Source organism: Canis lupus, chromosome 34, assembly GCF_011100685.1.
Source record: "Canis lupus familiaris isolate Mischka breed German Shepherd chromosome 34, alternate assembly UU_Cfam_GSD_1.0, whole genome shotgun sequence".
In the NCBI taxonomy this organism is placed as follows: Eukaryota; Metazoa; Chordata; class Mammalia; order Carnivora; family Canidae; genus Canis; species Canis lupus.
In genome coordinates this window covers 12278450-12301848 of record NC_049255.1, presented here as the reverse complement: position 1 = coordinate 12301848, position 23399 = coordinate 12278450, and the positions used below count along the sequence as shown (strand labels likewise).

Sequence of the window (23399 nt, the reverse complement as noted above, 5' to 3'; positions counted from 1 at the left end):
AACTGCTGTGATGCTTGTGTGGCTCAGTTGCTGCAGTGCCTGCCTTTGGCTCAGGTCATGATCCCTGGGTCCTGGGATGGAGCCACCATAGGGCTCCCTGATCTGGGGGAGCCTGCTTCTCTCTCCCTCTGCCTACCTCTACCCCTACTTGCTTGCTCACTCTCTGTCAAATAAGTAAAATTGAAAAAATAAGTAAATCGGAGGAAAACATTATATGATCTCATTCATTAGGGGAATATAAAAAATAGTGAAAGGGAATAAAGGGGAAAGGAGAAAAAATGAATGGGAAATATCAGAAAGGGAGACAGAACATGAAAGACTCCTAACTCTGGGAAACGAACTAGGGGTGGTGGAAGGGGAGGTGGTGGGGGCTGGGGGTGACTGGCTGATGGGCACTGAGGTGGGCACTTGACGGGATGAGCACTGGGTGTTATTCTGTATGTTGGCAAATTGAACACCAGTAAAAAATAAATTTATAATAAAAAAGAAAAGATATAAAAGAATAAAAATAAAAAATATATATATAGCATTTCTAAAAGGTGTGTAGCACCATCTCACTGTTGTTCACATTGTTCACATTGGGAACTTCCTAATGCTAGAGGATGTAGAAGCATAGCAGGCTTGCTTATTATCTGCCTATCATCTTTGTTCAGGTGTCTACTCAGATATTCACCCATTGTTAATTAAATTATCTGTGTTCTTACTGTTATGAAGTTTGTTTTGTGTAGATTGAATAAAAAGTAAAGAATTTTAATATGAGATGTGTGTTTTGAACAAATATTTTCAAATATTTGAACAAATATTCAGTTTGTGAGAGGTCCCTAGGTTCCCTGGGCAATGCCTTTCACAGAGTAGCAGTTTTAAATTTGTAAAGTTCACATTATGTTTTTTTCTTTTCTGGATCATGTTTGGTGTTGTGTGTTAAAATGCACCACCAAACTCAAGGTCACGTAGATTTTCTTTTATGCTATCTTTTTGATGTTTGATAGCTGTGGTTTTAAGTTTACATACAATGTTGAGTGACTTTGGGTGGAAGTTGTAAAAGTTTTGCCCACATTTCATTTCATATCCTATGGGTTCCAATTCCTTGTTCCTTAAGTATTTCGGGAGCAGCCCAGATATTGTAGCGCATGTCAGTGAGCCATTGCAAAGCTTCTAGGACTCAGCTGGAGCCAGGAAGGAGGCAGCTGGGGCCCTGGCAGTGAGGACCCTGCCTCCTGCAGGGCTCCTGTGGTGCCTGAACACCCTGCAGGGGGTGCCCGAGCGCAGGCACTGCCCCAGGGGGCTGGCAGGTGCAGGGGCCCTTGTCCACCTGCAGGAACAGGAGCCCCCGCGCTGGGGAGGCTTGGGGAGCATGTGGGCCGCGGCCACTGTGACAGCAGCCCCTGGCATCTGCAGGCCCTGGGGTCCTGAGTATGGGGGCTGATGTAGGGCCTGACAAGCCTACAGAAATTGGCATTTCAGGACCCGCTGTGGAGGCTTCTGGAGGCATTTTCGGGTCCATGCCGACATCAGCAGGGACTCTTCAAAACCACAAGGTAAGGGATAAGTTAGAGTTAATGTTAGAGTTAGGGGGTAGGGGTTAGGATAATGGTAGGGTTAAGGTGAGGGTTAGGGTTAGTGTTTAGGGTTAGCGTTAGGTTTAGGGTTGGGGTTGGTTTAGGAGTTAGGTGTTAGTTTAGAGCTAGTGTTACATTTGGGATAGGGGTTAAGGTTAGAGGTTTGGGTTGGGGGAGGGTATGAGTTTAGGAGTGGGGGTTAAGGTTTAATGGTTAGGATTATGGTGAGGGGCATTTGGGCAGGGTTAAGGTTAGGGGTTTGTGTTAGGGGCTTAGGCTAGTGTTTGGGTTAGGTTTCGGAGTTCGGGTAGGGTTACAACACAGGTAGGGCTAGGGTTAAGGGTTAGGGTTACGTTTCAGTGTTTAGGGTTAGGGGATAAGGGTTAGGATTAGGGTTAGGGTTAGGGTTATGGTGGAGTCATGATTAGGTGTATGGATTAGGGGCTAGTGATTGGTGTTTTGTTTTCAGTTAGTGATAAGTCCAGTGTTAGGCTAGGTGAAAATTAGAATTAAGGTTAGGGTAGGATTCGTGTCTGTACACAGGTAGAGATTGGATCTGGGCATGGGGCATGTGTCTGGCACTGGAACTCCTAGTATCTTCAAGTGGGTTAAAGTTTTTCTTTAGGGTTTGTCCTTGGCTCCATCCATTCAGAGGCCTCCCCAGATGACCTGGCCGGCATCTCCTGAGCTGAGATAAGGAGGGGATATATGGCTCTAAATATGCTCTATTGGATTTTCCTGTTTGTTAACACAGCATAATATTAGTTTGAGGTGTACAAGAGAGTGATTCAACCCTTGGATACAATGCCTGGTACTCATCCCAGGTGCCCTCCATCATCCCCATCCCCCATTTCCCCATCCCCCCGCTAACCTTCCTCTGGTATTTATTAGTTTCTCCTCTATGGTTAAGAATGTGTTTCTTGGTTTGCTTCTCTCATCCCTCCCCTTTGCCAGTTTGTTTGGTTTCTTAAAATCCACATATGAATGCAGTCGTATGGTATTTGTCTTTCTCTGACTTATTTCAGTTACCATAATTTTAGTCGCTTTTTCCACATCATTGTAAATGGCTTCATTTCATCCTTTCTGATGACTGAGTGATACCGCAGTGTGTATATTGACCACATCTTTTTTGCCCATTCACCTGTCGATGGACACCTGGGCTGTGTTCATAATTTGGCTAGCTCTTGTTGATAATGCTGCTGTAGACATTGGGCTGCATGTCCCCATTCGAATCTGTACTTTTGTATCCTATGGTTAAATACCTAGTTGTGCAATGTCTGAATCGTAGGGTAGTTCTATTTTTAACTTCTAGAGGAATCCCCATAGTGTTTTCCACAGTATGCAACAGGCTGCACCTGTTTGAATTCCTACCAGCAAGTAAGAGGGTTCTCCTTTCTCCCCATCCTCACCAACACCTGTTCTTTCTTGTGCTGTTAATTTTACCCATTATAACAAGAGTCAGGTGATATCTCATTGTGGTTTTGATTTGCATTTCCCTGATGATGGGTGATGTTGAGTGTCTTTTCCTGTGTCTGGTGGCCATCTGGATGTCTTTTAGAGAACATGTCGTTTCGTGTCTTCTGCCCATTTTTAATTCGGTCACTTGCGTTTAGGATGCTGAGATTTATATTTGCTTTATATGTTTTGGATACTAAGTCTTTACTGGATATGTCGTTTGCAAATATCTTTTCTCATTTTGTATGTTGCCTTGTAGCTTTGGTTGTTTCCTTCATTGTACAGAACCGTTTCGACTTGATGAAGACCCAATAGTTTATTTTTGCTTTTGTTTCCCTTGCCTCAGAGGCATATCTAGAAAGATCCAATGGCCAATGTTAAATACATTACTGCCTATCATTTCTTCCTTTTATGGTTTCAAATCTCACACTTAGGTCTTTAATCCATTTTGAATTTATTTTTGGCATACGGTGTATGAAAGTGATCCAATTTCAGTCTTCTGCATGTGGCTGTCTAGGTTTCCCAACACTGCTTGTTGAAAAGACTGTCTTTCTGCCAATGCATATTCTTTCCTGCCTTGTTGAAGATTAATTGAGCATAGAGTTATAGGTTTGTATCGTGTTTCGGTTTTCCATTCTGTTCTATTGATCTGCGTGTCATCTTCTTGTGCCTGCACCATACTTTTTTGATCACTAGAGCTCTGTAATATAACTTGAAGTCTAAAAAAATTTTTTTGAAGTCTAAAATTGTGATGGCCCAGCTTTGGTTTTCTTTTCCAACACCGCTTTGGCTTTTTTCAACCTTTTGTGGTTCTATACAAATTTTAGGATTACTTGTTCCAGCTCTGTGAAAAAAAAAAAATGCTATTGCTATGTTGATAGGGATTGCATTAAAAGATTTTATTTATTTATTCATGAGAAACACAGAGAGGGAGGCAGAGGTACATGCAGAAGCAGGCTCCTGTGGGAGAACTGATGTGGGACTTGATCCAGGATCCCGGGATCATGACCTGAGCCAAAGGCAGATGCTCACCCACTAAGCCACCCAGGTGCCTTGCTGATCCAATGTCTTTGCTAGTTATGGGTCTGTTCACATTTCTATTTCTTCCTATTTAAGTTTTGGTAGTTTGTACATTTCTATGGATTTGTCCATGGCTTTCAGGTCTCCCAGTGTGTTGCCTTATAGTTTTTCATAGTATTCTCTTTTAATTGTTTTCCTTTGTGGTGTAGCTATCCCCTCTCGCATTTGGGATTTTATTTATTTAGGTCCTTTATCTTTTTGTTGATAAGTCTGGCTCAGGCTTGATCCATTTTATTACTTAGTTTGAAGTACCAGCTCTTCGTTTCGTTATTCCATTCTAGTGTTTTGTTGTTTCTAATTGTGTATTTGTGCTCTCAACTTTATTATTTCCCTTCTCCTGCAGGCTTTATGCTTTGTTAGCTTGTCCTTTTCTAGCTCCTATAGATATAGGATGAGGTTGTGTATTTGAGACTTTTCTTGTGTCTTTAGGTAGGCCTTTATTGCTATGTAATTCCTTCTTAAGACTGCCTTTGATGCATCCCAGAGGTTTGGACAAATATGTTTTCATTTTCATTTGTTTCCAAATATTTTTAAAATTTTCTCCTTTAATTTCCTGGTAGCCTCATTCATTCTCTATTAGAGTATTGGTTAATCTCCACATATTTGTGGTCTTTCCAAAAATTTTTTTCTTAAATATTTATTTTTTAATAATAAATTTATTTTTATTGCTGTTCAATTTGCCAACATGCAGAATAACACCAATGCTCAACCAGTCAAGTTCCACCCTCAGTGCCCGCCACCCAATCACCCCACCCCCTGCCTTCCTCCCCTTCCACCACCCCTAGAGTTTGTTTCCCAGAGTTCGGAGTCTTCCATGTTCTGTCTCCCTTTCTGATATTTCCTACCCATTTCTTCTCCCTTCCCCTCTATTCCTTTTCACTATTATTTACATTCTCCAAATGAGTGAGAACATATAATGTTTGCCCTTCTCTGATTGATTTATTTCACTCAGCATAATACTTCCAGTTACATCCACATCGAAACAAATGCTGGGTATTTGTCATTTCTAACGGCTGAGTAATATTCCATTGTATACATAAACCACATCTTCTTTATCCATTCATCTTTCCATGGACACCGAGGCTCCGTTAACAGCTTGGCTATTATGGACATTGCTACTAGAAACATCGGGGTGCAGGTGTCCCAGCGTTTCATTGCATCTGTATCTTTGGGGTAAATCCCCAACAGTGCAATTGCTGGGTCGTGGGGCAGGTCTATTTTTAACTCTTTGAGGAACCTCCACACAGTTTTCCAGAGTGGCTGCACCAGTTCACATTCCCACCAACAGTGTAAGAGGGTTCCCTTTTCTCTGCATCCTCTCCAACATTTGTGGTTTCCTGCCTTGTTAATGTTCCACATTCTCACTGATGTGAAGTGGTATCTCATTGTGGTTTTAATTTGTATTTCCCTGATGGCAAGTGATGCAGAGCATTTTCTCACGTGCTTGTTGTCCACGTCTATGTCTTCCTCTGTGAGATTTTTGTTCATGTCTTTTGCCCATTTCATGATTGTATTGTTTGTTTCTTTGCTGTTGAGTTGAATAAGTTCTTTAAAGATCTTGGAAACTAGCCCTTTATCTGATACGTCATTTGCAAATATCTTCTCCCATTCTGTAGGTTGTCTTTTAGTTTGTTGACTGTGTCCTTTGCTGTGCAAAAGCTTCTTATCTTGATGAAGTCCCAATAGTTCATTTTTGCTTTTGTTTCTCTTGCCTTCGTGGATGTATCTTGCAAGAAGTTACTGTGGCCAAGTTCAAAAAGGGTGTTGCCTGGGTTCTCCTCTAGGAATTTGATGGAATCTTGTCTCACATTTAGATCTTTCATCTATTTTGAGTTTATCTTTGTGTATGGTGTAAGAGAATGGTCCAGTTTCATTCTTCTGCATGTGGATGTCCAATTTTCCCAGGACCATTTATTGAAGAGACTGTCTTTTTTCCAGTGGATGTCTTTCCTTGTCAAATATTAGTTGACCATAAAGTTGAGGGTCCACTCCTGGATTCTCTATTCTATTCCATTGATCTATGGATCTGTTTTTGTGCCAGTATGGTCTCATTCATTTGGGGGATATAAAAAATAGAGAAAGGGAATAAAGGGGAAAGGAAAAAAAAAAGAGTGGGAAATACCAGAAAGGGAGACAGAACATGAGAGACTCCTAACTATGGGAAGCGAACAAGGAGTGGTAGAAAGGGAGGTGGGCGGGGGCTGGGGGTGACTGGGTGACGGGCACTGAGGGGGGCACTTGATGGGATGAGCACTGGGTGTTATTGTATATGTTGGCAAATTGAACACCAATAAAAAATCAATAAATTTAAATGCTATTCAATGGCACACATCATACTAGGATTGACGTGTAGCAGGAGGTTCCGGGATTTGGAGGTAGCTAAAGCTCCCCGTCATGGACTCAAATTCCAGATGATGCAGAGATAGGCAAGCAAGCAAAGAGATGTAAAACATGGCACTGGGGTGCCTGGCTGCCTTGGTCAGTGGATTTGATCTCAGCATTATGTGTTTAAACTTCATGTTGGGTATAGATACTACATAAAAATAAAATATTTAAAAATAATAAATAGATGAAGATATAAAACATGATATAGAAGGTAAGTGCTTGCGTCGGGAAAATACTCGAACCAGACTATGGCTAACCTAAAACCTATTCTTATGCACTCCCGCTTTCACTACTTTGCCCAGATGACGTTCCCCACAAGTGACAGTCCCACCCGAGTGGGAGTGGGCTTCTTTCATTGTAAGACCTGTGTTTCCTCTCCTTCTGCAAGGAGAGAAGAGCTGTGAAGGCACGAGTTAGGTGGATCAGCACAAACCTGGGCAATAATCATTTCTGAACCTGGTAGGGAAAGATGTGCCTCCTTGTGGGACCCAATGTCCTAAAAAAGCCTGTATGGTCATTGACTTGGATGAAGGGTGGAGGCTGAAATAGAATTATGAAGAACCAAATAGTGGGAAAACCAAAAATAGAAAGAGAGGAGGACAGATTTCACCATGTATCGTCTTCGAAGGGATCTGGTGTCCTTTGCTAAGAGGGAGTCCACCCTCTGTAAGATGTTTCCTACCGCTCCTTGCTCACTGTCAGAACCCAGCAGACATATCTCCATGCCTCCTACACCTCTGTGCAGTCGTGATTTGTAGGATCTTCAATCTATTCTCCCGAGTGACCTGAGCATCGAGTATGTAACCATTCTGCTGCCCTTTGACAACATCGAGGGGGATTCCGATTTTTGTTCATTTTGGAGTGTGTATCTCTCACTGTGCAGCTATGTGACTTTGAGCTGTGCCATCCTAACACCTAACTGGCTTGAATCCACAATCTTTATTACTGTAGGTGCTGGCATTAGGTGGATAGTTGGTATCTCCTGGTCAATCCTGGTCTTGTTCATGCAGTGAATTTTTGTTGGAGGGTCAGCTCAGTTTGAGGTCCAACTGGGCCACATTCACGTGTCTGACAGTGGGTCCCAGCTGAGTGCCGGCTGCCTCTCCTTCCTCTATGCCTCTCAAGCTGGGAGCACGTAGGGGCGGCCCTATCGGGGAGCTCCTGAGGAGGAAGCTGCCCAATGGAGGGAGCCCTGGGGATGCCTGTTTGTGGTAGTCAGCGTGGGGAGGGGCCTGGGGTCCCCAGCACCAAGGGACCGGGAGTATAGGCCACGGGGAGACCTATGGGTGGGCATGGCCATCTCTGGGGCTTTGGAATCAGGATGGGGTCTCCCAGGAGCAGGAGATGCTGCACTTGGATTTGGTCGGCTGTGGGTTGGGGGGGTGGCCTGGGGGCAAGAAGGCAACCAAAGTCAGGGCTGAGGGAGCAGCGGGAGTGCAAGACTAGTCTGCAAATGGTGGTGCAGGTGGCCGTTGCTCCAGGAAACCAAGGGCCACCTGGGGAAGCGGTGCCCATGCCAGTGGGAGGCAGGCTGAGTGGGGGTCCCCTCCTGCCCCATGGCTGGAGTGGCCCTGCAAGGAAGCTCTTCTGAGCTGTAGTCCGGACCAGTGGCCCATCCAGCCCCTAACTTGCATGGCGTGCCTCCCGTAGGTCATCAGCTGGGCCAGCGCCCGGAAGACATCCTCCTCAGTCAGGAATATCAGCAGGATGGCCACGATCTGGTTCGTGCCCTGGCAGTAGCCCACTTCCTGCAAGAGCCACTGCCTGATGGAGGGTGTCTACTCCTGAGGCCCCTCAGAGCCCTCCCCTCTTGGGACGTCAGGCTCCCACGGCTCCCTCACTGCCCAGGCTCCCAAAGGATGCTCCCAGACGGCAAGGACAGCAGTGTGCAAGGCCACACAGATGAGCTATAGATAAATTCGACCCCAGGTCTGGGGTTTGCTGTGACACACTTGCTGCTGGGGACCTGTGTGGTCAGCGCAGGACCCTGGCTGGACAGGGGACGGAATTTGGGGGCTCATCATACTAGATTTATTTACAAGCAGTGCAAATTGTCTAAAATTCAATGCACAACATTGAGAAATACATAAAAACACTGAGGGCGGGTGTCCCTTTCACCTGTCCGACCCTCATTGGGTCCGTGTGTCCTGGTCCAGCTGTGGCGGTGCTGCCCGGCCCCCAGGTCTCCTTCCTGCCCCCACACAGCCCCTGCCCCTGTGCCCTGCTCTTAACGGGGCATCTCCAAACCCACTTGGGGTTCAGCTCACACAGTGACACCTGGAGGCCCCGTCCTGGTGGCCTCCCCATCCCAGAGACCCAGGGGGGACCATGTGGGTCATCCCGAGCACTTTACCACATGGCAGTGTTTTGTTTGCCAGCGCAGATCCACCTGGCCACAGGCACCCCGTGTTCCTTACCCAGAAGCCCTTGGGCCTCCCCTGGGGCCCCCAGAAGCCCGCTTGCCCAGCAGTCTCACCCGACCCCAAAGTGGTCCCAGAACATGACCAAAATGTGGTTGGGGAAGCTTCTGCTGATATCTAGATCTATCTGTTTGATGTACCAGGAGGAGACCTGGGCCTCCTCCTTCATTCCTGTGGCGAGAACCGGGGAGGAGGAGCCAGCATTAGCGACACAGAACACTAACTGTCACCAACTGTCATCCTAAGCAGGAGCACTGCTGGTCACCATGTGAGTGTGTCCTGCAGAAACCTCCTTCCTTCCCCGGTGAGGCCAGGGACAGCACAGGTGCCCACCGTGCCTGTGGGGCCTACATGAGGGCTTGTGCTCAGCTGTTGTGGATGCAGAGGGGACTGAGGGTCAGCCCTATGCTGGGAGGGACATAGCGGGTATCCCTGGGGGGGAGGGGACACTGGGGGTGAACCCCGTGCGGACAGAGGACATGGGGGTTCAGCCCTGGTGGTGAGAGGACTTTGGGGGTCAGCTGGGGCTGGGGTCCCTCAGTTCCCTGTGCTCCAGACACCCAGGCTGAGCCCCAATATCCCTCATCCCCTACTCACTAGGGCGTGGAGGATCCTTCCACACGCTGGTGCAGGAGATGCGGTAGCACAAGGTGTGCAAGCTGAGCCCGCCCGGTGAGGGGGCCTGGGAGCATGAGCTGCAAGTGCCTGCTGTCCTGACGTCACTACCAGGGCCACGTTGCCCGCCCCGATGGCTCTCTATGTCCCAGGATCAGAGGTTCAGGGCAAAGAAGGTTGGAAGCGCCCCAGAGGCCAGCCAGTCCAGGCTCCCTGGACAGAGGCAGCGCAGATCTCCCAGGGCACTTTGCACAGACCGTCGTGAACTGAGGCCCCCGGCCCCGGCTGTCACTGTCTCCCAGCCCTATCCTGACCTGTGGGGCACAGGCTGAGTCGCAGTAAGTCTGTGAATGTCCTGCCCCTGACATCTGGCTGACCTTGGAAGACAGGAGGGCAGGTCAGCTTTGTGTTCCTGCCGGCCCCTGTGTAGAGCTATTAGGGGCCTGGGCAGGGCCCCCTCCTCCCTTCTGGGGTTCTGTCCCCTCCTTTGTACAGAGCTCTGGCAGATGCAGAAACGAGGTGGCCGTGCATTTTAACACAACCACACTTTATTGAACTTTCAACAGCAAACAGGGGCTCAGGGCTGAGGGTGCGCGCCTTCCCCTCTGGAGGGGGACCTTCCTTTCTTTTAGGAGAAAGCCAAAGTCACATGGGGGTGTTGGTGCCAGAGTCCCCCAGCTTGAAAGCTGTGCTGACCCCGAATGGGGGCACGAGTCCTGAGGTTGGGGCCTGAGAGGCAGTTCTGAGGACAGCGGACCAGACCTGGACCTGCAACTTCAGGGTTCTTGCGCTGGATCCCAGCAGGTCATCTGGACCCCTAGTTTCTGGCTCACGTGCCAGGGGACTGACTGCTGGAGACCCAGCATGTGGGTGAGTCTGCCTCCTACTGTGGATGAGGGTATGGCCCAGCAGCCTGCCCCTCCTGCCCCTGCCCTGGGTGCCCTGTTATTCCCAGAGCTGTCCTAGGTCAGCGACCTGGATTTGTGGCGCACGCCCGGGTCCCAGGAGGCCACATCCTGCTCTGAGAGGGTCACTGAGACTTGGGGCAGAATCCAGAACTGGTGAGGGCCACAGGGGGCTCAATCTCATCAGTCTTCATTCTGTCCCTTTTGGGGCTCATGTCGACCCTCTCTCCCAGAGCCTAGGGAGAGGCCAGCTCAGGTCCGTCTGGGTCGGGGACTCTTCCTGTTGAGGGGGCACCCTCCAGGAAGGACAATGAGATGAGGCAGGGCATGGTGGCCATGGCCTCAGGGCCCCCACCCTCACCATTTCGCTCTTCTTCAGAGGCCCAGGAGCATGGAGGCAGAGATCAGATGGCCCCAGGACTCTGTGGGGCCTTGGGGTTGTGGGTTCAGCGCTGCCCTGGCACGGGCTGGCCCTGCCTATCACTGCCCAGCGAGGGACTTGAACTGCTGTGGCCACAGGACAGGAAGGTATCTGGATCCCTATAGTGTCATCTTAGTGGGCTGGGTGGACCCCGTGAGGGGCGTCCAAGGGGGATTCTATTGTCTGGTTTGCTGTGTGGCCTGTGGTGTGGCCCAGGCAGGTGCCAAAGCGAACGGGACCCAGTGTTCTGGCTTCAGGTCCTTGTTTGGGTGCCACCTGCCTGCATTGTACTGGTTCTCTGGGAGCATGAGGAGGGGTATTATCTCTACGGGGCCTCCGGGCCAGCGAGGTGTCCTGGGCTGGGGGCAGCTGAGACAGAAGCAGAGCCCCCAGTGTTCCCAGACACAGGTGTACAGCCGTGGGCTCTGGGGAGCTTCCCTCCTGCAGCAGCTCCTTGGCCTTGAGGATGACCCTGCCAGGAGGGGGTCCAGGCTGCTCACGTTGTGTGGCTGCGCCTGGGGAGGTCTGCTCGTCCACTCTGGGCAGCGTCTAGGTAATAGAAGGGAGGGAGAGGCTCAATTGCCGGGACACTCACTCCAGGCCCAGGGGCCTCCTGAGGTAACTCTCCAGGTCCTGTTGGAAAGAGGCAGGCTGGTTTTGCATCTCCAGTAGGCTGTATGTCCCCAGCTGGAGGGCCCCAGGGGTCCTCTTGGCTCCCGGGTGGTCCCCCTGGCTTGACGCTGTCCACAGCCCTCCACACTGCTGGTACCCAGCCCCTGCAGTGAGTGCCTGCACACTCAGTCCCGGCCTGGTTTCCCTGAGGCTGGAGCAGAAGAGGAGAGGGCCAGAGATGAGGAGGAAAACCCGGGGGCCCTATCCACGTGAACAGCCCCAGCAAGTGGAATCGGGAGGGGATGGAGCCCTAGGTACACCTGGGCGGGGGCAGTTCACACTTCATCTTTCGGAGCTGGGTCGTGGAGGCCCAAAGTTGTCTGAGCACCACCTCATCCTCCAGGGCCCAGGGCCGGACCAGCACGTCCTGCAGAAACTCCCGAGGACCTTCCAAGGGCAGCTTCAGGAGGCTCTCTGGGCAGTGGGTGTGAGTGAGACCCAGAGGCTCCCTGCTCTGTGGCCTCCAGGTGCCTCCCAAGGGCAGCAGCTGAGGGTCCAGCTGTGCAGGATCACCGTGGGCAGTGCTATGACCGAGGGAGGGCCCTGCCTGCTGCTCACTCAGGGAGTCCTGATCAACTCGCCTGCTCAGCCGTCCCCCCGTCCCCAGGCCTGGGTGCTGCTCAGAGTAGGGGGTCAACACCCCTGTCCCCTCACCCCCAGCCTCGGGCACACCTGGGCACCCAGGGGCCCACTTACTCCTGTGTACTTTGAGGATCATGTAAGCCATGGCTGTGAGCACACGCTCCACGTCCAGGATTTACACGTCCCAGTGCTTTTGGGTAGGGATAAGGGGTTTTATGGGAGCAAGGGTAGGGAGGAGCGGCCTGAGCAGAGCCCCTTGGGGTCTCCCATCTTCCCATAACCTCCGCCGCTCCCACCCCCCGGGCTACATCCGGGGAGGCACCACAGCCCCTCCTGGGCATGTACTCCTCCCAGGAAGTACAGGGCTCCAGGCCACTCTGGGTTCTGATCCTGGCCAGCACTACCCACAGACCTGGGGGCACAGACTCTGCCCCCATTTCTACCAACATGCCACAAGGACCCCAGGCTGGCTGCAGAATGGCCCGAGGGCTCATCCACACCCCAGGCTGACCAGGCCTCCCTGGGGGAGCTGAGGCAGAGACAGCCTGTTCCCTCGAAACTCCTCCAGGGACACTCTGGGCTTCTTAGGTGGGTCTGGGCTGTGAGCCTCAGCCTTCTGGCCCAAGGTCTGGCCTGGCTTGTCTGTAGGGTGGGGTTGAACTCCGCCCTCCCTGGGGTCAGGGGACAGGATGAGGCAGCAGGGTTCCTCGGGTTCCCTTACCTAATTGACAAAACACTGAAGGAACCACTTGGGATGTAAATGCCAGTGCACGTCAGTTCCTCGCCCTGGCAGAAGGAGAGGAGATGCTCAGGCCCCACACTGCAGCCCCGTGGAGCCAGGTGGACCTACTTCCAGTGGCCCCTCAGAGCCTCGAGGGTGCCCCAAGCTTCCCAGAGGGAGGAACTTGACACCAAACTGGGGCAGCTCAGAAGAGCCGTGCTGGCACCCCCTGCCCTGGGGCCAAGGGGATGGAGCCTCTGGGGAGCATCTACTCGCCATGTGCTTCTTCAGCTTGGGGTGAGCTCTGTCTAGAACGTGCTCGCCTAGGACCTCAGCAATTTGGTGAACCCTGGAATCAAGAAGCCTGAGAAGGCCCCAGATCCCCAAAGATCAGGGTCTCCTCCTGCAACAGGCCAGGCAGGGGGGCCATCCTGGCAGGGGCCTCTTCCCCCACGCCTTGACCACCGACCCCGATGCAGGTGTCAGACACCTTGTTCTCCACAAAGCAGGCATGGAGACCCCTCCTCTGGGTGCCCAGGGGCCGTCCCCCAGGCCCAGATCCCTTCCTACCCACTTCCAGGGTTTTCCTCTTGGGTCTCTCAGCTCTAGCCTAGGGCAGACATGGCCCTCAGAGGGCCCAAGGGGAAGAGGTCCTGATCTGGGGGGATGTGCCAGCCTCAAGAGAGGCACCTCCTGAGATGGATGAAGGGGTGTCCAGGGAACTCAATGCAGAAAACTCTGATTGTCCGTGACCTTCCACAGTGACGGGTCAGCGTCATCCCAAGGGTCCTATGGAGACCATACCCGGCGTGCCTGAAACAGAGGGGACCGATCAGTGCCAGGGACATGGGGAAAGGAGGGAGCAGAATGGCTCCTCTCCCCTGAATCCTGAGGGAGATCAGGCCCCTCTGAGATTGTCCGGGAATGAGGGGAAGGGCCTTTCTGCCCAATGGGAGCAGCCTGACAGCCTTATCTGCTTCTACCAGAGATGATTCCCACCTGGGCCTGACCTGACCTGGTGACTCTGGTCCCCACCTGAGCCTCACCTGGACCTGGTGACTGTGGTCCCCATCTGGGCTCATTGGCAACTGATGACTATGAGCCAAGATTGACTCTCACTTCTACTGATACCCGGGGTCCGTCCCCAGGATCTCATTTGATCTTGGTTTCTGTGGTCCTTGTCTGGGCTGAACTAACTCATGCTTGGCTCATGCTTGGCTCTGATCCCCTCCTGGGCCTCACCTGTTCTTGCAGATGTGGTCCCCACATCTAGTGGGTGCTCTAGTGTCTATGGTATTTGTCTGGGCTTCAGCTGATGGTATTCGGCTATGATGTCAGCCCTTTCCAAGGCCAGCAGGGTCTCTAGGTCCTCTTGCCTGGGGCTGCAAACCACACTCATCCGAGGATGACACCACATGAAAACCTTCAGAGGACACATGCGTCTGTGTGCTCCCTGTGGGCAGGTCCCCATCTGTCTGACTGGAGGGTGGAGACAACACAGTAGCTCTGAGGGGGACGTGCTGGACTGGAGGATCACTCAGGGGCACTCACTGTCTGTAGCTGGCCCACCTGCAGTCCACCTTCCCAGCCACTGTCCCAGGACATGCCGTCATGCTGAGAGGACAGAGCTCTCCCACCCCCCTTATCAGTAGCACAAGGGGGCCCATGAGGCTGCGGGGAGCTGCTGACCTGATGCTTGGTGTGACGTTTCCCAGCCCAGGGCTGGCCCCGAGATGGTGGTGGATGTGCCTGCCAGAGAGTATTCCTGTGGGCTTGGGGCAGACCGAAGGTTTCTCTTGGATTCCATAAGAAGAATGACCAAAGGGAAAAAGTAATGAACTGGACTTCATCAAAAGTAAAAACTTATGCAATGATTTGTGAATAGCCTGAGGAGGGTTATGCGGGAGCACGAGGGACTCCATGTTCCAGTTTGTGAAGATCAAGCCTGCTCATGAGCCAGAAGGACCGAGAGAGCCCTGACCATCCACCCCGGACCACAGAGTGGGGGGATTGGTCATCACATGTTGGGGTCATGCACCTAAGACGGACTGGAAAGGTCATGGCTTGACCTGTTGCCTCCTGCACAGAACAGGGCTTGAGGGGAGCGGGGGTCCCGCATGAGCCGCCCGAGCCCTGAACACAGGCTCCTTCCCTGGCCTGGGGCAGCAGGGAGGCAGCCCTCACCCTGTGGAGCTGTGGAAGGGCTCCAGGAGCTGCCTCATGGGCATCACATGGGGTTTGGTGTGTTCTCACCCCAGCCCAGGAGGCCAACACCTGCAGCAAGACCCACAGGACCTACAGTGGCCCAAGGGGGGCCGGGAGCAGCTCCCAGTCACCTGTGAACTGTCACCTTGTGAGTGCCTACACTTTATACACTGAGTTACTGGTGAGAGTGGGCTGGTCGGGCACTGAGCCAGATCCGGAGCACGGGTGCCTCCAAGAGCCTGCGGACACAGAGTAGCGCCAGGCATTGGAACCCTGGGGCACCACAGTTCCGCCCACAATGGAGCCCCGTGTCATCACTGTAGGTCTGGGGTCCAGTCAGCACTTAGCCCTGTACTCTGAAGGTGAGGGGAGGCCCTGTCTCCATGCCAAGTGGGAAGGGGATGCAGGCACCCTCCCACATCCTTAGTTCCCACCTTCAGGCCCTCCAGGCCTCCCACCCCTCTAGGTAGACTGGGTGTCCCAGCTGTCCTCCCACCCCCAAGGGTTCACAGCGTGGATTTTGCACTTAAGAACATTTGAGGGGCTCCTGGGTGGTTCAGTCAGTTAAACATCGACTCTTGATTTTGGCTCAGGTCAGGATCTCGAGGTTGTAGGGTGGAGCCTCACGTGGGTTTGGGTTCTGGCCGGTGGGGAGTGTGGTGAGAGTCTCCCTTTACCTCTGCCCCTCCCACTGCACACTCTCTCAAATCTTTTAAAAATCAACATTGAAGACATTTGAGAAATCTTTATCATCTCTGCAGTGGTGCCTTCATATGTGTAATGGCTATGTAAATGCTTTTTAAAAAAATTTTCACTTCTCTGGAATAAATTCCCAGGAGTGCTCTGCTGAATTATGTGGTAATTGTATGCAAAATCTTTTTTTGATAAAACTGCTAAACTCTTTCCCAGGAGTGATTGTTAGATTTTACAAAAACTGTGTGGAACCTGTTTTCAAAGCAGTTGTCTAGATACTGAAGTGTGACTGTTGGACCCTCAGGTGAGATTAATTGAGCCTTGGAAAAAACTGCTAAAGTCTCTTCCAAAGCAACCGTATTTATATCCGCAGCATGAAGGAGCGTTCCTGTCATATATCTCCCTCCAGCAACTAGTATCCTCCTTTTTGGGACTTTAGCCTTTGTAGGGGCGCCTGGGTGGCTCGGTTGCTGGGGTGCCTGTGTGGCTCAGTTGGTTAAGCGTCTGCTTTGGCTCAGGTCATTATCCCTGGGTCCTGGGATCGAGGCTTGCATCGGGATCCCTGCTTTGGGGGGAGCCTGCTTCTCTCTCCTTCTGCCTACCTCTACCCCTACTTCCTTGCTCACTCTCTGTCAAATGAGTAAAATTTTTTAAAAAAGTAAAATTTCTAAAAGGTGTGTAGCACCATCTCACTGTTATTCACATTGGCAACTTCCTAATGCTAGAGGATGTAGAACATACTTTTGTAGGCTTGCTTATTTTCTGTGTGTCCTCTTTGTCCAGGTGTCTGCTCACATAGTCACCCATTGTTAATTAAGTTATCTGTTTTCTTATTGTTATGAGGGTTTTTTTGTGTAGATTGAATAAAAATTAAAAATGTTGAATATCCGATGTGTGTTTTGAACACATATTCTCTTCAGTTTGTGAGTGGTCTTTAGGTTCCCTGGGCAATGTCTTTCAAAGAGTAGCAGTTTTAAATTTGTAAACTTCACATTATGTTTTTTCTTTTCTGGATCATGTTTGGTGTTTGTTAAAACACACCACCACGGGATCCCTCGGTGGTGCAGCGGTTTAGCGCCTGCCTTTGGCCCAGGGTGCGATCCTGGAGACCTGGGATCGAATCCCACGTCGGGCTCCCAGTGCATGGAGCCTGCTTCTCCCTCTGCCTATGTCTCTGCCTCTCTCTCTCTCTCTCTCTCTCTCTCTCTCTCTGTGACTATCATAAGTAAATAAAAAAAAATTAAAAAAAAACACACCACCACACTCAAGGTCTCGTAGATTTTATGTCGTCTTTTTGCTGTTTTGATAGCTGTGTGTTTTAAGTTTGCATACAATGTTGAGTGACTTTTGGTGGAAGTTTTAAAAGTTTTGCCCACATTTCATTTCATATCCTATGGGTTCCAATTCGTTGTTCCTTACGTATTTCTGGAGGAGCCAGGATATGGTAGCGCATGTCAGTGAGCCATTGCAAAGCTTCTAGGTCTCAACTGGAACCTGGAAGGAGGCAGGTGGGGCCCTGGCAGCGAGGACCCCGCCTCCTGCAGGGCTCCTGCGGTGCCTGAACACCCTGCAGAGGGCGCCCGAGCGCAGGCGCTGCCCCAGGGGGCTGGCAGGTGCAGGGGCCCTTGTCCACCTGCAGGAACAGGAGCCCCCGCGCTGGGGAGGCTTGGGGAGCACGTGGGGCCACGGCCACTCTGACAGCAGCCCTGGCATCCTCCATGGTAGGATCCATGGTAGTGAGTTGGGGGCTGATGTAGGGCCCGACATGCCTACAGAAATTGGTGTTTCAAGACCCGCTGTGGGGGCTTCTGGAAGCATTGGTCGGGTCCACGCAGACATCAGCAGGGACTCTTCAAAACCACAAGGTAAGGGATAAGTTAGAGTTAATGCTAGCGTTAGGGGTTAGGGTAGGGTTAGGGGTTAGGATAAGGATTAGGGTAACGGTAGGTTTAAGGTGAGGGTTAGGGTTAGAGTTAGTGTTTAGGGTTAGGGGTTAGGGTTAGTGTTACATTTGGGTTAGGGGGAGGGTTTGGTTTTAGGGATGGGGGTTATCGGTTAATCGTTATGGTTAAGGGTTTTTGGTTAGGATTGTGGTTTGGGGTTAGTGTTAGGGACTACGGCTAGGGTTTGGGTTAGGCTCCAGATTTGGGGTGGGATTACAATAAAGGTCGGCGTAGGGTTAAAGGGTTTGGGTTATCTTTCAGTGTTTAGGATTAGGGGTTAGGCATTAGGGTTGGGGTTAGGGTTATGGTTGGAGTCACGGTTAGGTGTATAGATTAGGGGCTAGTGATTCATATTTGGTTTTCAGTTAATGATAGGTCCAGTGTGAGGCTAGATGAAAGTTAGGATTAAGATTAGGGTTAGGGTTATTGATCTGTACACAGGTAGAGATTGGATCTGGGAATGTCTGGCACTGGGACTCCTAGTATCTTCAATGGGTTAGTTTTAAGTGTTGTATTTAGGTTTGGGGTTAGTGTTTGTGCTTGGCATCCATCCATTCAGAGGCCTCCCCAGAGAATCAAACTCCAGGCTTCTTCTGGGGTAGTATAGACATGGCAGGCATCTCCTGAGCTGAGCTAAGGAGGGGATATATGGCTCTAAATAAACGTTATTTGGATTTTCAATTTCCTTACTCATTTTATCTCTTGTGTGCACCAGTGTCATCAATACTAACAATTGTTATTTTAAAGTTTTACTTGAATTCCTGTTTGTTAACACAGTATAATATTAGTTTCAGGTGTACAAGATAGTGATTCAACCCTTGGATTGAGGGCACCTGTGCCCTCCGTCGACCCAGGCCCCCATTGACCCATCCCCTCATCACCTTCCTCTGGTATTTATTAGTTTCTTCTCTATGGTTAACAATGTGTTTCTTGGTTTGCTTCTCTCGTTCCCCCCCCCTTTGCCAGTTTGTTTTGTTTCTTTTTTTTATAATAAAGTTATTTTTTATTGGTGTTCAATTTGCCAACATACAGAATAACACCTAGTGCTCATCCCGTCAAGTGCCCCCCTCAGTGCCCATCACCTATTCACCCCACCCCCCTCCTCCCCTTCCACCACCCCTAGTTCGTTTCCACATATGAATGCAGTCATATGGTATTTGTCTTTCTCTGACTTCTTTCAGGTAGCATAATTTTAGTTGCTTTTTCCACATCATTATAAATAGCTTCATTTCATCCTTTCTGATGACTGAGTGATACCGCAGTGTGCATATTTACCACATCTTTTCTGCTCATTCATCTGTCGATGGACACCTGGGCTGTGTTCATAATTTAGCTAGCTATTGTTGCTAATAATGCTGCCATAAACATTGGGCTGCATGTCCCCCTCAAATCTGTACTTTTGATCTTCTAGTTGTGCAATTTCTGAATCGTAGGAAAGTTCTATTTTGAACTTCTAGAGGAATCTCCATACTCTTTTCCACAGTATGCAACAGGCTGCACCTCTTTGATACCCACCATCAGTGTAAGAGGGTTCCCCTTTCTCCCCATCCTCAACAATACCTGTTGTCTCCTGTGTTGTTAATTTTAGCCATTATGACAAGTGTCAGGTGATATCTTATTGTGGCTTTGATTTGCATTTCCCTGATGATGGGTGATGTTGTGTGTCTTTTCATGTGTGTGGTGGCCATCTGGATGTCTTGTTAGAGAAAATGTCCATTCGTGTTCTGCCCATTTTCAATTAGATCATTTGTGTTTATGATGCTGAGATGTATATTTGCTTTATATATTTTGGATACTAAGTCATTACTGGATATGTGGTTTACAAGTATCTTCTCTCATTTTCTTTGTTGCCTTTTAGCATTGGTTGTTTCCTTTAGTGTGCAGAACCTTTTCAACCTGATGAAGTCCCAATAGTTTATTTTTGCTTTTGTTTCCCTTGACTCAGAGGCATGTCTAGAAAGATCCAATGGCCAATGTTTAACACATTACTGCCTATCGTTTCTCGTCTTAAATGGTTTCAGGTCTCACATTTAGGTCTTTAATCCATTTGAATTTATTTTTGGCATATGGTGTAAGAAAGTGATCCAATTTCATTCTTCTGCATGTGGCAGTCTAATCTTCCCAACACCATTTGTTGAAGACACTGTCTTTTTGCCATTGCTTATTCTTTCCTGCTTTGTTGAAGATTAATTAAGCATAGAGTTACTGGTTTGTATGGTGTTTCGGTTTTCCATTCTGTTGTATTGATCTGCATGTCTTCTTCTTGTGCCTGCACCATACTTTTTTGATCACTAGAGCTCTGTAATATAACTTGAAGTCTGAAATTGTGATGGCCCACCTTTGGTTTTCTTTTCCAACATGCTTTGGCTATTTTAAACCTTTTGTGGGGATCCCTGGGTGGCTCAGCGGTTGAGTGTCTACCTTTGGCCCAGGGTGTGATCCTGGAGTCCTGGGATCGAGTCCCGCATCGGGCTCCCTGCATGGAGCCTGCTTCTCCCTCTGCCTATGTCTCTGCCTCTCTCTCTCTGTGTCTCTCATGAATAAATAAACAAAATCTTTTAAAAAAATAAAATAAAATAAACCTTTTGTGTTTCCGAACAAATTTTAGAATTATTTGTTCCAGCTTTGTGAAAAAAAATGCTATTGCTACATTGATAGGGATTGCATTAAAGATTTTATTTATTTATTCATGAGAGACACAGAGAGGGAGGTAGAGGTACAGGCAGAAGCGGGCTCCCTGCAGGGAGACTGATGTGGGATTTATCCAGCATCCTGAGATCATGACCTGAGCCAAAGGCAGATGCTCAACCACTAAGGCAACCAGGTGCTTTGTTGATTCAATGTCTTTGCCAGTTATGGGTCTGTTCACATTTTCTATTTCTTCCTTTTTAAAAAAAATATTTTATATATTATTTACTCATGTGACAGAGAGAGAGTACAGAGGTATAGACACAGGCAGAAGGAGAAGCAGGCCCCATTCAGGGAACCCAACTTGGGACTCCATCCCGGGTCTCCAGGATCACACTCTGAGCCAAAGATGGCACTAAGCCACTGAGCCACTTGGCTGCCCTTCTATTTTCCTGTTGCAGTTTTGGTAGTTTGTACATTTCTAGGGATTTATACTTTTTTTTTTCATGTCTCCCAACTTGTTGGCATATAGTTTTTCGTAGTATTCTCTTATAATGGTTTTGTTTGTGGTGGAAATGTCTCCTCTCTAATTTGTGATTTTATTATTTAGGTCATTACTCTTTTCTTGTTGATAAGTATGGCTAGGGTTTGATCCATTTTATTAATTAGTTTGAAGTCCCAGGTCTTAAGTTCGTTATTCCATTCTACTGTTTCGTTGTTGTTTCTGTTTTTGCTTATTTGTGCTCTCATGTTTATTATTTCCCTTCTTCTGCAGGCTTTACACTTTGTTTGCTTTTGCTTTTCTGGCTCCTTTAGGTATAGGATTAGGTGTATTTGAGACTTTTCTTGTGTCTTGGGGTGGGCCTGTATTGGTATGTACTACCCTCTTAGGTCTGCTTTTACTGCATCCCAGATGTTTGAATAAATATGTTTTCATTTTCATTTGTTTCCATATATTTTTAAAATTTCTTCTTTAATTTCCTGGTTGCCTCCTTCATTCACTAGTAGGATGTTCTTTAATCTCCACAGATTTGAGGGCTTTCCAAATTTTGTCTTGTGGTTAACTTCAAGTTTCATAGTGTTATGGTCTGAAAATGTTATTGGTATGATCTCAATCTTCTTGTACCTGTTGAGGCTGATTTGTGGCCCATGATGTGATCTGTTCTGGAGAATGTCGCATGTGCACTTGAAATGAATGTGTATTCTGCTGGTGTAGGATGAAATATTCTGAATATATGTGTTGAGTCCACCTGGTCCGGTGTGTCAAAACCATTGTTCCCCTGTTGATGTTCTGCTTAGATGATCTGTCCATTGCTATAAGTGGGTGTTAAAATCCCCTGTCATTGTATTACTGTCAGTGAGTTTCTGATGTTTGTTGTTCATTGGTTTATATATTTAGGTACTCCCATGTTGTAGGCATAAGCATTTACATTTGTTGGATCTTCTTGATGGATAGTCTACTTAATTATGAATTAATGCCCTTCTGCTCTCTTGGTCCAGGATTTGTTTCTTCTTTCTGTTTTGTTTTTTTTTAAGATTTTATTTATCCATGAGAAACACAGAGAGACAAGCAGAGGCAGAAATATCGGCTGAGGGAGCAACAAGCTCCCCAAGGGGAACCCAATGTGGGACTCGATCCTGGGACTCCGGGACTGGCACCCTGAGCCACTACTAGATAGTCAACCAGTGTTTGGCTTCAAATCTAGTTTGTCTGATATAAGTATGTGTCCTCCATCTTTCTCTTGATATCCATTAGGCAGATACATGATTTTCCATCCCCTGACTTTCAATCTGTTCCTGTCTATAGGTCTTAATTGAGCATGTGATAGGGAGCATATGGGTGGATCTTGTCTTTTCATCCATTCTGATACCCTATATCTTTTAGTTAGGGCCTTTAGTGCATGTACATTTTGAGTCAAAATGAAAGATATGAACTGAGTGCCTCGGTGTTGCCAGTAGAGTTGGTGTTTCTGGTGATGTTCTTTGGTCCTTTCTATACTTTGTTGCTTTTGGTCCTTTTCCCCCCACTAGAAGCGTGCCCCTTAGAAATTTCTAGTTGAAATGGTTTAGTGGCCTAGAACTCTTTTATTTTTTACCTATCTGGGAAACTCTTAATCTCTCCTTCTATCGTGAATGATAGCCTTGTTGTATAAAGAATTCTCGGTTGCATACTTTTCCCGTTTAACATAGTGAATATTTCCTTCCACTGCTTTCTGGCCTTTCATGTTTGTGTGGACAGATCTGCTGCAAACTGGATTCATCTTCCTATGTAGGTTAAGGATTCTCGCCACCCCGCCACTTCAGGATTTTTTCCTCGTGTGTGTAATTGGTGAATTTGACTCCGATGTGCCTTGGCAATGGTCGGCTTTTGTTGAATTTAGTGGGAGTTCTTAATGCTCTTGGTTTCACTGTATGGGTCCTTCCTCTCATTAGAGAAGTTTATAGAATTTGTTCAAATAAAACTGTGGGCAGCCCGGGTGGCTCAGCAGTTTAGCACGGCCTTCAGCCCAGGGCGTGATCCTGGAGCCCGGGATCCAGTCCCTCGTCAGGTTCCCTGCATGGAGCCTGCTTCTCCCTCTGCCTGTGTCTCTGCCTCACTCTCTCTCTGTGTCTCTAATGAATAAATAAATAAAATCTTAAAAGTAAAATTAAATTAAATTTAAAAAAACAAATAAAACTTGTGCCTCTTTTTCTCTCTCTTCATCTTTGAGTCTCCTATGACGTGAATGCTATTGTCTAATAAAAGGCTGAGTTCCCTAAGTCTGCCTCTGTGGTCCATTCTCTTTCTTGTTTTGAGGGCTTCCTCTTGGGACTGCATCTCAGTTATACCATTTTTAATGTCAGCCTGACTAGATGTTAGTTCTTTTATCTCTAGAGTAAGGGTTTGTGTAGTGTCTTCTAAGCGCTTTTTCCAACCAAGGTACTATTTTTATAATCACTGTTTTAAATTCTAGTTCAGACATCTTATTTATGTGTGCATAGATTAAATCCTTGTCTGTGAGTACCACCTCCTGTTCTTTTTGGAGGTGAATTTCTCCACCTCATTATTTTTTTCCGGGAAAGAAGGAAGAAAGAAAAAACAGGAAAAACAACAATAACAGCAAAATCCCCCAAA

General features: G+C 48.5%; 1 long non-coding RNA gene across 3 annotated transcripts; it reads left to right on the top strand.

Moving 5' to 3' along the window:
- Positions 1-8927: 8927 nt before the first annotated feature.
- Positions 8928-16694, top strand: LOC119867482. 3 transcript variants are annotated; one of them, XR_005383736.1, is made up of 4 exons: positions 8928-9167; positions 9500-9852; positions 10147-10384; positions 10799-16693. It is a non-coding gene; the product is annotated as an uncharacterized LOC119867482 (long non-coding RNA). The 3 variants fall into 3 exon arrangements; XR_005383735.1 differs by having other exon boundaries at positions 9500-10384; positions 10799-10947; positions 11856-16692; XR_005383734.1 differs by having other exon boundaries at positions 9500-10384; positions 10799-16694.
- Positions 16695-23399: the final 6705 nt, after the last annotated feature.